At 51.7% G+C, this 14,762-nt stretch overlaps 1 pseudogene; it reads left to right on the top strand.

Moving 5' to 3' along the window:
* LOC132080773 (zinc finger protein 418-like) overlaps positions 1-14,161 on the top strand; it is a 44,303-nt pseudogene extending 30,142 nt beyond the window's left edge.
* The last annotated feature ends 601 nt before the right edge of the window (positions 14,162-14,762 follow it).

Genomic DNA, 14,762 nt, shown 5'->3' with positions numbered 1-14,762 from the left:
GCTGCTTTTGCTTTTTGCTTGGCTTTTTGCTTTGCTCTTGCTTTTGTTTCTGCTCATTAGTTAGTTTAGCTAAGCATTCTGAATTTTTGCCTGGACTGTTTTCCTTTCCCTTTTTTGGAACCACTCAAACCTGCTCCAGACTGGGACCTGGGAAACGCCGAGAGTTTGCACCTTGTGGCTGCAGCAGCTGCCCCAGCACCGGAGGGACTGATAACAGAGCGACCATTCCCAAGAGACACTTTCTGAATTTGTCATCTTTTTCAGAGTGGTGAAAGAGTGTTGTCACCTGGTATTGTTCATTTTGTGTGCTGGGGGTGCTTTGTCTGTTAAATAGACAGGTTCTTTCCACTTCTCTCCAAGGAATCCTTCCTGACCCGGTTGGGGAGAGGGGCTGTGTGGGTTTCCTTTCTGGAGGGGCCCCTTTGGAAGTTTTCTCCGAAATTTGCCCTAAATCAGGACAAAAGTTGGTGCCCAATGCATGGGGCTTGAGAGAGAGTGGAAAAAACCCTGGTCTGACTGCATTTTGGTTGCCATTACTCTGTGTTGGTATCAAGCAGTTAATGGCCATGTTTTCTGAATTCATAATGTCTCTTGGGATGGAGGCTTGCATGCATTTCTGGTCCCCAGGTGCAGAGGATCATTAACGGGACATCACACCATGATCAATATGATCAAGTGAAGCCAATTTATTACAAAAAGCAAGCCATATTTATACTGTTCTCTATTGTTCACACCTCAAGCTAATACATGATTGGTTAAGTCCTTTTTACGCACGCATTTTGACATTTCAGTTAATTTTAGTTAATCTTTCTTCTTCATGCATCTTGCTGCAGGTTTTCTTGTGTGCCTTTGCATCCTGAACCATCTGCTGCTGAGCATGTTCTTCTCCTTTTGTGTCCTTCAAGGGCATAGAGACCTTACTCAGTTTCTAAGAAGGCTGGATTGTGCATATGTTGCATAGTCCATTGTCCTGCAAAAAACCCTCAACACTCCTCCCAATGCTTTCTGGTCATTCAAGTGCCCTTCAGCTGACTGGTTTCATGCTTTGAGCTTTGGGGAATTGCCTAATATTTCTGAAGCTCAAATAAATATCATATTAGTCAACATCTTAATTGTGTTTATATCTCACAGAATTACCTTTTCTTTTGTCTTTGTCTGAAACTGTTGCTGTACGGAAATCTCTGGGGGATGGTGGACATGTCAGATGGTGCTGGGACATCCCAGTGCACTTGGACCTTGGCTCTGCACAGGAGAGCTCTTCATCCCCTTTCTCTCTTTTCGTCCCTCTGGGCATGGAGGGAGCTCCTGACTTCAGTGTGCGACTTGTGTGTGCAAAGAGCAAATCTGGGCAGAATCAGGGCAGGAAGGGTTTGGGGAGACCTTGGGATCTGTGCTGGGCACAGAAGGTGTTTTCCATTGCTCTGAAGCTGTCTGCTGTGGAAAGTGGATTTAATATCCCACAGAGAAATGACTTTTGCATTTCATGGAGCTGTGCCTTCCCTTGGCTTTGTTAGCTGACAAGAAATGAACATCCCTCTGTGTCTCGGGCAGCTCCTTCTCCAAGGAAAGCAGGTGGGAGTTGGAGTCAAGGAGCTGAAAGCTGCAGGTGCAGCCTGGGCTGGAGGGAGCTCAGATTTGCACAAGGCTGCTCTGAGTGCCAGGGCTTGGATGGGGGAAATGGTGGGGTGGGGGTAGGGACAGAGTCTGATTGATTGTCAGCCATGAAGGGTCTTGATTTTCATATCTATTCAAACTGCATGAGGAGGTACTGGGATTCAGTGTCAATTGAAGATTGCACATATCAATTTATTAACAGGGAAAAAAACCTAAACGGGACCTAAGAAATCTTTTCTCACTGTTTTTTAAAATAGAATATATTCAGTTTGAATGCACTTCTGAAATCTGCCTAATTAACCACACAAGATTTGAAAACTGAAATCAAATTATCCCTAGAGGCTTGGCTTGTTAAGGTGTTCTGAATGTTACTGAGCCCTGGGACACTGAATTCCTGAACTGAAGAGCTGAAGGCTGAACAAGCCTCTGGAGCAGGAAAATTCAGCAGCAGCCTCCAAGGTGCTGAGGATGTCAGCAGCCCCCACCGAGGCCATCCCTGCCCAGAGACCGTGGGGAAATGGGCAGGCAAGGAGAGCGTCACTGGGGCTGCTGCAGCACAACTCAGAGGCAGCAGCGGCTCCAGCTGGGAAATGGAGTGTGGAATGTGGCTGGGAGTTCAAAGGAACAAAACAGCCTTTACTGGGAACTTTAGAAAAATCAGAGAAATTTTGGCAAAAGGTTTAGTATGACATTCAAACAACAAAAACCAATTCTCAAAGCACTGACTTGGCCCATTCACCTTCACAAACTCTTAGCTTGATCAATTTTAAGTTACTCAAATTTTACAAGAAGCGTGAATTAAAAAGAGAGAAAGACAAAAAAGATACAGAGAAGCACACACACAGCTACCAACTCCTGGATTCCAGCAGTGTTCAGATAGAAATTCCAGGAGGAGAGAGGGTCAAGATGTGTGCTTGCCTTGTGGTCAGCCTTCAATACCCCTTGGTGTTGCTGGGCCCTTCCCCCAGGTGGGCCTTGGGCTCATTTGGTCCCTCAGGAGCTGGGCTGGGGCTGCAGAGGTGGCTGTGGAGCATTGCCTGTGCTGTGCCAGGGACTGGCAGACACTGCTGGGCTGGGATAGAGGCTCTGGGAGGATTGGGGTCACAGGGCATGTCGGTTTCTCGGCTGTTTAGGTGGCCTGGAAAGGCCCAGGGATGGCCTTGAAGAGCCGACGCTTCAAAGGACGAGAAGAGACTTCTGATCTTTTCTCGGTCTCGGTGTTTATTAATTGTTTATCTAAAAGATTTTCTTTCGGCCCAACAGAGGTCTGCACAGCAAGTCAGCCATGGGCACACTGCGAGCCCCCGGGGCGGTCACCTATCTTTATACACGAAGTTACTTACACAATATTTATTATTTTTCCCCAATACCTTTTACCCTTATTAACTGGTGCACTTCTAGTAATAACCAATCCCAAAGTGCCAACATCACCACAGAAGATGGAGGCCAAGAAGAAGAAGAACAGGACACGCCCCAATTTCTCCATCTTACTTCTTTAGACCCCCCTGTACAGAAATCTTAAACCCTGTGTCTTACACTCTAATTAACTTATCCCTTCACCATTCACCCAGTGAAATCCTCCCATCCTCATACAGGTGTCGTCTCCTGTGTAGGATCAAAGTCCAGCCACCAGACACTTCTGGCAATGTTCCAGGACTCCCGAGCCCCCCAAGGGTGGTCTCGGCCACTCTGCACCTCCGTCCTGAGGTGCTGAGATCCCACCAGGGCAGGGCAGGGCAAGGCTGGACCTGCCCCTTCCTCCCCCACACACAAAATGCTTAGAGCCAACAATCTCCTCCAGTCTGTCACTACAGGGAATGCTGGAAGTGAAATCCCATTTGTGACCATGGCCACCTGTTTCAGAAGGACAGTTCTTTTCCATAGGAAGGAAAGCACAGAGCTCCAAGGTTTGAAAGGCAGATGAGAACCTCAGTAGGCCAAGACCAGCCAGACGTGTCAAGAATGGCACGTTTTTTTTGGGAGCAGTCTTTGAATTTAGGGAATTTTGGAGGTGGAAACCCAATCTCGGCCATGGGCACCTGGAGAGGCAGGACAGTTCTTTCCCATGGGAAGGAGAGCATGGACCCTCACTCAGTGTTTTTGGGAACACATGAGAAGTGACTATTGTGAAACCACTGCCAGTCAGATTTGTCCTGACAATATTCCTATGGGAACAATCTCGAGATATAAGGAAATTTGGAGGTGAAATCCCAGTTCTGGCCATGGGTGCCTGGAGCAGAAGGACAGTTCTTTTCCATTGGGAAGGAAAGCACAGAGCCCCAGTGTTTCAGCAGCAGATGAGAAGTGACCCTCAACATGCACAGGTCAGCTGGACCAGTCAGGCAGCCAATGAGAGGCCAAACCAGCCAGAGCTGTTCTGTTTTCCCTTGGTTTTATGGGGCTCCATAGTGTCACAATGGTGCCTTGGATCCATGGGGCCCCGCAGTGTCATAATGGTGACTTGATTCCATGGGTTCCAGCAGTGTCACAATGGTCTCTTGATTACAAGAAGACCTGTAGTGCCACAACGGCCCCTAGGTTCCATGGGGTCCCACAATGTCACAGTGGCCCCTAGGTGTCATAAGGCCCCACAGTGTCACAACGGTCCCAAGGACTCCCTGAGCCCTTGCAGTGTCACAATGGTCTCCATGGTTCCCCAGGCCCCACAATGTCATGGGACTCCTCTGTTCCATGAGGTCTGCAATGTCACAATGGACCTTTGTACCCTGGGGCTTTGCTGTGTCACAATGGTCTCCTCTGGCTTCACAGTGTCACAATGGACCATTGATGACAGGAGGCCACTCTATTGCCCTGGAGCTTTGGTTCCATGCAGCCCTGCAGTGTCACAAAGGCCTCTTGGTTTCATGAGGCCCCACAGTATCACAATAGTCCTCCCAGGGCCACCGTGAGGAGGTCCATAGTATCACAATGGACTTCCTCATGGTCTTACTGGTTCCATGAGGCCTCACAGTGTCCCAATGGTTTTTTTATTCCACCAAGCCTCATAGTGTCACAATGGTCTCCATGTTTCCATGAATCCCAGCAATGTCACAGTGCTCTCCATGATTCCATGGTGCCCCACAGTGTCACAATGGTCCCTTGACCTCCCAGGGCCCCACAGTGTCACACTGGTCCCTTGGTCTTACAGGGCCCCAGAGGGTCACAATGGTCCCCTTGGTTCCATGGGCCCTGTGCTGCTGCATTCCCCCCTCCCCTTCTCAGGCAGCCCTGCCAGCTGAGAAATGCTCCTTGGGCCTGGGCCTTGGCCAACAGCCCCTGGGCTCAGCTCCTCTGCAGCTCATCACAAACACTGCCTGCTCCAGGCACTGCTGCTGCCCAACCAGCTCCTGGTTCCTGTAGCAGCAGCCCTGGGACCTGTTTGTGTTCCCTGAGCGGCACAACATCCCTGTTCTCACCCTGCCAAAGAAAGCTGTTGGTGCCAAGTGCGGCCAGGATGAGCCATTGCTGGGACTGAAGCCCCTCTCTTGGGGCCCTGCAAACAGCGCTCCAAAAGGAGCCCTTGGAGCTCTCCTGGGCCAGCCACTCCCTCTGAGAGGGGCCTCTCCCAGCTTGGAACGCTCCCGTTTGCTGCACTCGGGGATCCTGAACAACGACAGAGCCTGGGCCGATCCCCCCACTCCTCCAGGCTCGGCCCTTCACCCGCTGGGGAGATGCCAAAGCATCAGCAGTGAGCATTGCCTGCCCTCAGGTGAATTGCTCACAGGTGCCTTGCACTGACTCTTTGTGTCTGTGTGCACACAGGAGTTCCTGTGCTGGGGAAATGTGGCAGAAATGCTGCTCTCTGAGGGGTTGGAGTGCCTTGGATAGCTGAGTCAGTCAGATATCCAGATATAAGTAATGGTAAGTCACGATGTCTAAGCTAAGTTAAATGCTGCTAGAGTGTTTCTTTTGCTAAGTTGTATATTTAAGCTATTAGCTAAGTTAAATATTGTTAAGTGTTACTCTATTAAATTGCTAAGTCATGTGTTATAAGTTAGGTCAAATATTTTTAAGTGCCACTCTTTTGCTAAATTGTGAAGTTGAAGGCATCAGTTAGGGTTAAGGTATAAGTTAGGTACTGTTAAATTTGAGATCCTTTGAGCTTTAGGCCATATTCCTTTTATCCTTGCCCTCACTGTCCTTGTGTCATACACACACACACAGGGACAGTTCTCAGTAAATTTCTGGTTTGATTGCCTAGATTTGGTTTGGTTTTGTCATTGCTTTGTTTCCTTAGTGTGCCGGAAGTGTCCAGTCAGGAGCAGAGCGGCTCTTGCCAAGGAACGTTGTGGTGCTTTCTCTTAATACTAAATCTGATATTTGCTGATCCCTTGCAGGGGATTTTTTCAGTGCTCTCAAGGCCTCATTGGTAGCAGGGTGAAGGAGCCCTGGCCCAGGCTCTGGCCCTGGGGGACACGGGGACGCTGCTGGGGGGTCCCTGTCCCCCTGTGCCACCCCCAGGGGCCTGTCCCCCCGTCCCCGTGTCAGGCTCTGGGGTCGATCTCGTGGAACATCCTCTGGGGGAGGCTGCGGGGCCGGGGGCGGGGGGACCCGGGGGGACAGGGGACCCCGCTGTGCATGAGCAGGGTTGGACTGCTCTGGGGGAACTGTGAGGGGGGCCAGGGCAGAGTGACCTCCCCAGTGACCTCACACAGCCCCTGTGATGTCACACAGCCTCCTATGATGTCGCAGAGCCCCTGTGATGTCACACAGCCTCCTGTGATGTCTCAGTCCACTCTGGGATATCACAGCACACCCTTGTGATGTCCCAGAGCAAGCTCTGCAGTATCACTCAGTGATGTCATACAGCTGTGCTGTGATTTCACAGAAGACTCTGTGATGTCACAGACGACTCTGTGATGTCAAAAAGTCACCAAGTGATGTCATTGTCTGTTCTGTGGTGTCACACCCAGCTCTGTGTTGACACAAAATCCTGTCTGTAGTGTCCTACTGGCACTCTGTAATGTCACAGCACACGCTTTGACCTTACAGGTTTCTCTATGATGTCATGCAGCCATGCCATGATGTCACAACCTGCTCTGTGATGTCACAGAATCCCCTCTATGATGCTACAGCTGCTCAATGACCTCACACAACAAACTCTGTGATGTCATAGCCCAACCTGTGACCTCACACAGCCCACTCTGTGCTGTCACACAGCCCCTGGCTGACATCCCAGCTGCTCTGTGCCTCTGTGACACAGCCCCAGAGGTGCTGCTGTGACACAGCCCCCTCGGGGACATGCCACAGCCCCTGCCAGTGCTGAGCCCCTGTGAGCTCTGTCTGTGCCCTGCTGGTGTCCCTGAGGGGCCCTGGCAGCGTCCCAGCCCTGCTGGGCTGTGCACAGGAGCTGCTCCTGGCCAGAGCTGTCTCTCTGCAGCGCTGCCCTTGCCAGGAGCTGCCTCTGGGCCAGGAGCCCGGCCCAGCTCAGCAGCACAGACACAGCACAGGGACTTTAATGACCCTCTGGGGCTTTGGTGCTCTTTGCATCAGACTCAGTCCCTCCGAGTGTGCTCAAAAATTTCTGAAGAATTCAAAAAGTAATTGAAACACTAAAATTTCTCAAAATATAAATAGATTCATCTGAGGGACAGGACTGAGAAAGTGTCCCCAGGTTCCAGGAAGAGCAGAACACTCGTTGCAGTGATGGCAGCTGGGGACAAGCAAGGGAAAGGTGTCTCTGATGCTGAGCAAACCTGCACCTCTGTCCCTGCAGGCTGTCGGCATCCCCCGGCTGCCCCACCTGGCTGGGCCCTTCCTTTGCTGACAGCTCTGCCTCCTGCCTGCCTCTGCCTGCCCACACAGAGCCTGGGGCTGCTCCAGGCTCCTGCTGGGGACGTGCTGCACCACAGCCCTGCCCTGCCAGGGAAATTCCTTTCTGCTGCTGCCCAGGCTGGACCTGCCCAGCTGTCCTTGGTGCTATTATGTCTTATTCAGGCTCATTCCTACTATGAAAAAAAAGCTCCAGCCTCTCTGAAACCACCCTTCCATCCCTCCCAGGCTACTCCTATTCTACCCTCAGTCTCCACAGCACTGAGCCCAGAGCCATCACCCTCTACCAGCTGATTTTGTGATGAGGCCTCCAAAGCGCATCCTGGGAGATTTTTGTGTCTTCTCCAAGGTCTGAGAAAATGGAAAAACAGTGATCAAAGTTATTTTCTCCACAATCTTGGAATGACAGAAGAGGGGCCAATATCTTTAAATTGAATGAGTGTGGATTTATATATCTTAGAAGGAGGAAATAATTTACAAGTATGAGGGTGGCTCGAAACTGCAGCTGATTTTCCAGAGAAGTGGATTCCCCATCCCAGAAATTGTCCAAGAGCAGGAACTTTGTGCAGCCTGACCCAGTGAAACCCTCTCATCCTCAGGGACAGAATTCCTGTAGTGTGGGTTCTCTGATGTGCTGGGTGCCCTCACAACGCTTCTGGCCAGAATGTCTGCTGAGGGCAGCCAGGCTGCTGCAGGGGCAGTGACCTCACAGCCATCACCATGGCAGCCCTGTCCCCTGGGCCTGGCTCTGCCTTTTCCACTGCCCCTGCCTTGGCTCTGCTGCCATGAAGAGTTTTGTCATTAATATCTTGTCCCCAAGGTACTGGGGCCAGTGGCTTCCCAGTCAGGCTCCTGGAGCAGAAGTGGCTTTTCAGAGCCCAGCCAGGAATGAGCCCTGAGGCAGCAGCTCTGCAGTGGTGGCCACCAGGCCGGGCTGCCAAGGGAGGCTTCTGGCCATGGCCTGCAAGCAGCTGCTGCTGCCAAGGTGCCTTTGGTGCCTCAGGCTCTCCCTGGCACAGCTCCCAGCACGGCACTCTGCCCTTGTGCCCGAGCCCTTCCCTGTGCTGGGGCTGGCCTGGGGCTTTTCCTGCAGCGGGACCTGCCCTGCTGATGGCACAGGAAAGGCAGTTCCTGCTGGTGCAGGAGGCTCTGCCTGCCATGGGCTCCAACAACTCCAGCAAGGCCCTGTTGACTTCCAAATTGCTGCCTAGAGCACTATATTCTAATAATAGTTATAGCTCCTGAACTGTGGATTAAATAACTGTGCTGGTGATCTTTCCATCTGATCATGATCAGAATAAGCCAGAGACATATTTATATAAATTAATCTGGTATTCTATCATTAATCCTATGGGACAAATTGTGTTAAAGTTGAATTCCACATGTTCAATGTTTTACACCTTTGACAAATTCTTGAGCTTGGATTGGATCCAGCCACTCCCAGTCTCCTCTCTTTGAAGGAATTTTAGAAGTCTAGGGGCCCTACAGGGGTTTGAGGAACCATGGTGGCTGTTGGGTGTCATTTCTCCACCTCATGATTTAGCAGGAGTTTTTCCAATAAAGAAATAAAGCTTTTACCTGAAGCTCCCACTGTGCCCATGACAGGAACCCCTGTGAGTGTCTGGGACATCCCGGCTCTTTGGCAGCCTGGAGACTCCTGGGATGTCACCGTGGAGCCCCCTTGAATGCCTGTGACAGATCGGTGCCTTTGCAGCCCACAGTCCCCCTGGGATGTCACCATGGAATGGCTGAGACTGCCTCTGACCACAGGGCTCTTCACCATCCCCAGAAAGCCCTGGGAGGTGTCCATAGAGCCCCTCTCCCTGCCTGTGACATTCCAGCTCTGGAACAGCATGGAGACTCTTAGAAAGTCCCCATGGAACCTCTCTGAGGGCCTGTGACAAATCTGATCCTTAGCAGGCAACCATCACCAGCCCCCTGTTGCTATGGTCGGTATCCATGGCAACCATCACCAGCCCCCTGTTGCTATGGTCAGTTTCCATGGCAGCTCCATGGAGACCCCATGATGGGGTGGTTGCCATGGACACCAGCTCAGGCCTGCAGCCAGATCCTGTTGCCATGGCAACCATTGGCAGCCCCATCCCCAGGCTCATGGGATCCCAGAACCACAGAATTGGCTGAGCTGGGAGGGACCCATCAGGATCCTCCAGTCCAACTGCTGGCCCTGCACAGGACACCCCAACAATGCCAGCCGGGGCCTGGCAGCGCTGTCCAAACGCTGCTGCAGCTCAGAGAGCCCTGGAGCTGGGACCCTTCCCTGGGGAGCCTGGGCAGGGCCCCAGCAGCCTCTGGGCAAAAACCTTTTCCTGACATCCAACCTGAGCCTGCCCCGACTCAGCTGCAGCCGTTCCCTCCACTCCTGTCTCTGGGCACCAGAGGGAAGAGGTTCCCACAGCCCCAGCCAGGGACCCGCTCCCAAGGCTGCTGCCATGGCCACCAGGGCTGGGACCAGCTGGGATGCTCGGTTTCCACGGCCGGGGTTCAGGAATGGGATTCCCCAATTTCCTGCTCCTGCTAAAACCACGCTGCCCTCCCTGCCCTCCCACCTCTTGTGGAAAGAACAAAAGGCAAAGATCCCAGGCTGGGATAAGACCAATTTATTGGGAACAGCAGCAAGATAAGGAACAAACAGGAACAGAAATAATACTGGTAACAGAAGGGATAAAATAAAGATAAAACTACAACACAACTGACTGTCTCTTCCCGGCCACAATTTTCCACTGCCTGTAAAGGACACCCTTCTCCTCAAGAGAGAGAGAGAGAGAGAGAAATCCCTTTCCTGCCCCTGGCAATGTCCTGAGGTGGGAGAGAATGTAATGACACGGTCATGCCCACACCCTCATGTGGTTTTTCAGGGCCACATCATGTCCATTGGCAGGGGCAGGAAAAGGTACAAGTGTTTTCTCAGCCTGGATCATGGGAAACATAGATCACTAGGGGTCTGCTTAACAAGGGTCCTCCATGGGGATTGAAGCTAGAGCAGTGCACAAAGCTCCTCCTGCACTTGGGGCATTGGCAGAGCTTACTTTACCAGTGCCTCCTTTGGTGTCTGGTCAACTGAGAGCTCCGGGTGAAGCTCTTCCCACACTGGGGACACTCATAGGGCCTCTCCCCAGTGTGGATGCGCCGGAGCCTGATGAGGTGGGAGCTGCGCTTGAAGCCCTTCCCACAGTCAGGGCCGCAGAAGAGCCTCTCCTCTGTGTGAATCTGCTGGTGGCAGAGGAGATTGGAGCTGGTGTGAAACCTCTTCCCACACTCGGGACACTCGTAGGGCCTCTCCCCAGGGTGGATGCGCAGGTGGGTCACAAGGGTGGATCTGTAGCTGAAGCCCTTCCCACACTCCCCACACTCCTAGGGGGCTTCCCCAGTGTGGATCATCTGGTGGTGGATCAGGGTGCTGCTCTGCCTGAAGCTCTTCCCACGCTCCAAGCACTTCTGGGGCTTCTCCCCATCATGAAGCTGCTCCTGGGCCATCAGCTCCAAGCTCTGGCTGAAGCTGTGTCCACCGTCCTGGCTCAGGGTTAGTCTTTCCTCCTCAGAGCACCCTGGGCTGGGTTTGGAGCCCCTCTTCCTGCAGGATCTCTGGGGATTTTCCTCCCCAATGTAATTCTGCACTGTAGAGTCAATCAAAACAGCCTCTTCCATGAGGTTCTGCCAAGGAGATTTTTCTTCCATGGTCTCCATCATCACCTTTTTGTCTGGGGAAGGAATGGCTAGGAGAAGATGGGATTTTCCTCCAATCCAGAAGGAAGGGGAAGGACATCCCCCCAGTGCATCCCCGGCAGGATGGTCTTGGCACCATAGTTGTCCTGCAGCTAGGGGCCATGCTGGGCTGGGAGATGGAGCAGGAGAGAGGGGGAAAGGGGCACTGATTTCCTCCTCACCTGCCAGGGTATCCCAAGGCTCCTTCCTCTTACTCTCAGCCTCCTCCTACATCCAATCAAGGTTTGGGAATGGGAAATCCTGTTCTGGGAAGAAAACAAAGGGTGCGCACAATATCTTTTGTCCTGGGGTCTGTGCTGGGCTGGGAGATGGAGCAGGAGAGAGGGGGAATAGGGCACTGACTTCCTCCTCACCTGCCTGGGTGTCCTCTGGGGAATGGTGTGGAGTGACAGGGACAGGGACAACCCCCCCAAACCCCTCCCAAGCATCCTCCAGGGCAAGAGCCTCAGAGACCCCTTGAGCATCCGCTGGGCACTGGACAAAATAAACTTAGCAGAAATCAACCTCAACTCTGCATAAAATACCTTTTTTGAAGAATATTTGATTTTCCCACAATTCACATGTGACGAAAACACAAAAAAATCCCAAAAATGAATAAACTGACAATAGTATCAGTGATGTGGCAATTCCAAGTTTCATCGGTTCCTGCACAGCTCCAGCTCAGCTGCTGGAAGGTTCCAATAAGAGCAAAGTGCAAATTTGGCCCAATACAGTATATTAAAAGGAAGGGGAAGCTCTGTGTAGCTGTCAAAAAGGTGATAGGAATGAAGAGAATAATGAACCTCACATTTTACAAAGCCCCCAAGCCTGTGAATTCTGGAGTTATTTGGGAATTTAGCTACTTGAGCCGGGCTTCTTCTGGGACTTTTAGCAGCCTTGTGTTCCTCACTGTGGGGTGAATGAACCTTGTCAGTCTCACTGGTAACATTTGCTCCAGTTGCTCCAGTGATTTTAACAAACTTTTCAAGGAAGGACAACAAAATATTTTCTTTTTCACTGGTCACTCACAACAGCCATTTTCATCATCATTTCTCCCATAAGTTCCCCAGGAGGAAGGAGGGACTGTTTCCAAGTCCTTCCAAGTTTCCAAGAGTTGCTCCAGAAAGAACCACAACCTCCTCAGAGAAGGGAACTATGCTGTGGTCAAAGGCACTTGGAGTCAGAGAACAGCGCCCTGAACTCACTGTGCCCAAATAATATTGTAATCTGGTTAAGAAAATTGTTATAGAGATTCCTCTGCCCCAATTAAGGTTTTAATGAGATCAAATCCAAAATGCATTTTATTAAACAGTAAATGTGAGGTAGAGAGAAAGAGGGAAAGAAAGAGAAAAGAGGAGAGAGCAAGGGACAGAGACCTCCCCTGGAGCAGGGCAAGTGTGACATTGTCCCCTGTGTGTGTGGCATTCCCAGGGTGGGGGTTTTACACCTGAGCCAGTTTGGGTAAGGGGGGTGGTGTTAACCCACCGAGCAGGGATTACCCCACTGTTTCAGGTTGCAATGTAAGATGTAACCAAATGCAGGTTTTCAATCCCCATCTTCATCAACTGCTATAAACAGGTGGGTCAGTGTTCTTTATCTCTTGCATGACTCAACCCTGATAACGCCCTCCAGGGGAGATATCTTCTGCTAATGGGCCATTGAGTGTCACTGCAGAACTGATAAAATTCTATCATCCCATTGTGGGATGCTCCGCCCAGGGGGAGGGACCAAGCATTCCTACCTGGTTATAAGCTGAGGCTTGCTACAACCAGGAGCAGCTTGCCTACTGGATTGCCAGAGGACAAGAACTCCATAACCACCACTGGACCTTCAGGGGAAGACCAGACCCTTCTACAGGATCACTGCTTTGACAGAATCACGTTGATCACTCCTACAGGACTGCAGCCACCATTTAATGGGACTGCTGCCACCACCCAGACCAACAGGGTGTCAGGTTATATCCTGACTCTGTCAGTTTAAGGCAGTGTTTCTGTATCATTGCCCTGATCTAAATTTTTTTCTTAAATTGTAATTCTGACTTAGACTGTCCCCCAGGTTTGCCTTCAAACCAGAACAAAAGACAATGTGTGCCCCCTTTGTTTTCTTCCCAGAACAGGATTTCCCATTCCCAAACCTTGATTGGATGTAGGAGGAGGCTGAGAGTAAGAGGAAGGAGCCTTGGGATACCCTGGCAGGTGAGGAGGAAATCAGTGCCCCTTTCCCCCTCTCTCCTGCTCCATCTCCCAGCCCAGCATGGCCCCTAGCTGCAGGACAACTATGGTGCCAAGACCATCCTGCCGGGGATGCACTGGGGGGATGTCCTTCCCCTTCCTTCTGGATTGGAGGAAAATCCCATCTTCTCCTAGCCATTCCTTCCCCAGACAAAAAGGTGATGATGGAGACCATGGAAGAAAAATCTCCTTGGCAGAACCTCATGGAAGAGGCTGTTTTGATTGACTCTACAGTGCAGAATTACATTGGGGAGGAAAATCCCCAGAGATCCTGCAGGAAGAGGGGCTCCAAACCCAGCCCAGGGTGCTCTGAGGAGGAAAGACTAACCCTGAGCCAGGACGGTGGACACAGCTTCAGCCAGAGCTTGGAGCTGATGGCCCAGGAGCAGCTTCATGATGGGGAGAAGCCCCAGAAGTGCTTGGAGCGTGGGAAGAGCTTCAGGCAGAGCAGCACCCTGATCCACCACCAGATGATCCACACTGGGGAAGCCCCCTAGGAGTGTGGGGAGTGTGGGAAGGGCTTCAGCTACAGATCCACCCTTGTGACCCACCTGCGCATCCACCCTGGGGAGAGGCCCTACGAGTGTCCCGAGTGTGGGAAGAGGTTTCACACCAGCTCCAATCTCCTCTGCCACCAGCAGATTCACACAGAGGAGAGGCTCTTCTGCGGCCCTGACTGTGGGAAGGGCTTCAAGCGCAGCTCCCACCTCATCAGGCTCCGGCGCATCCACACTGGGGAGAGGCCCTATGAGTGTCCCCAGTGTGGGAAGAGCTTCCCCCGGAGCTCTCAGTTGACCAGACACCAAAGGAGGCACTGGTAAAGTAAGCTCTGCCAATGCCCCAAGTGCAGGAGGAGCTTTGTGCATTGCTCTAGCTTCAATCCCCATGGAGGACCCTTGTTTAGCAGACCTCTAGTGATCTATGTTTCCCATGATCCAGGCTGAGAAAACACTTGTACCTTTTCCTGCCCCTGCCAATGGACATGATGTGGCCCTGAAAAACCACATGAGGGTGTGGGCATGACCGTGTCATTACATTCTCTCCCACCTCAGGACATTGCCAGGGGCAGGAAAGGGATTTCTCTCTCTCTCTCTCTCTCTTGAGGAGAAGGGTGTCCTTTACAGGCAGTGGAAAATTGTGGCCGGGAAGAGACAGTCAGTTGTGTTGTAGTTTTATCTTTATTTTATCCCTTCTGTTACCAGTATTATTTCTGTTCCTGTTTGTTCCTTATCTTGCTGCTGTTCCCAATAAATTGGTCTTATCCCAGCCTGGGATCTTTGCCTTTTGTTCTTTCCACAAGAGGTGGGAGGGCAGGGAGGGCAGCGTGGTTTTAGCAGGAGCAGGAAATTGGGGAATCCCATTCCTGAACCCCGGCCGTGGAAACCGAGCATCCCAGCTGGTCCCAGCCCTGGTGGCCATGGC

This window comes from Ammospiza nelsoni, chromosome 17, assembly GCF_027579445.1.
Source record: "Ammospiza nelsoni isolate bAmmNel1 chromosome 17, bAmmNel1.pri, whole genome shotgun sequence".
Lineage (NCBI taxonomy): Eukaryota > Metazoa > Chordata > Aves > Passeriformes > Passerellidae > Ammospiza > Ammospiza nelsoni.
The sequence above is the reverse complement of the archived record's forward strand: the minus strand, read 5'-3'. Positions and strand labels throughout refer to the sequence as shown.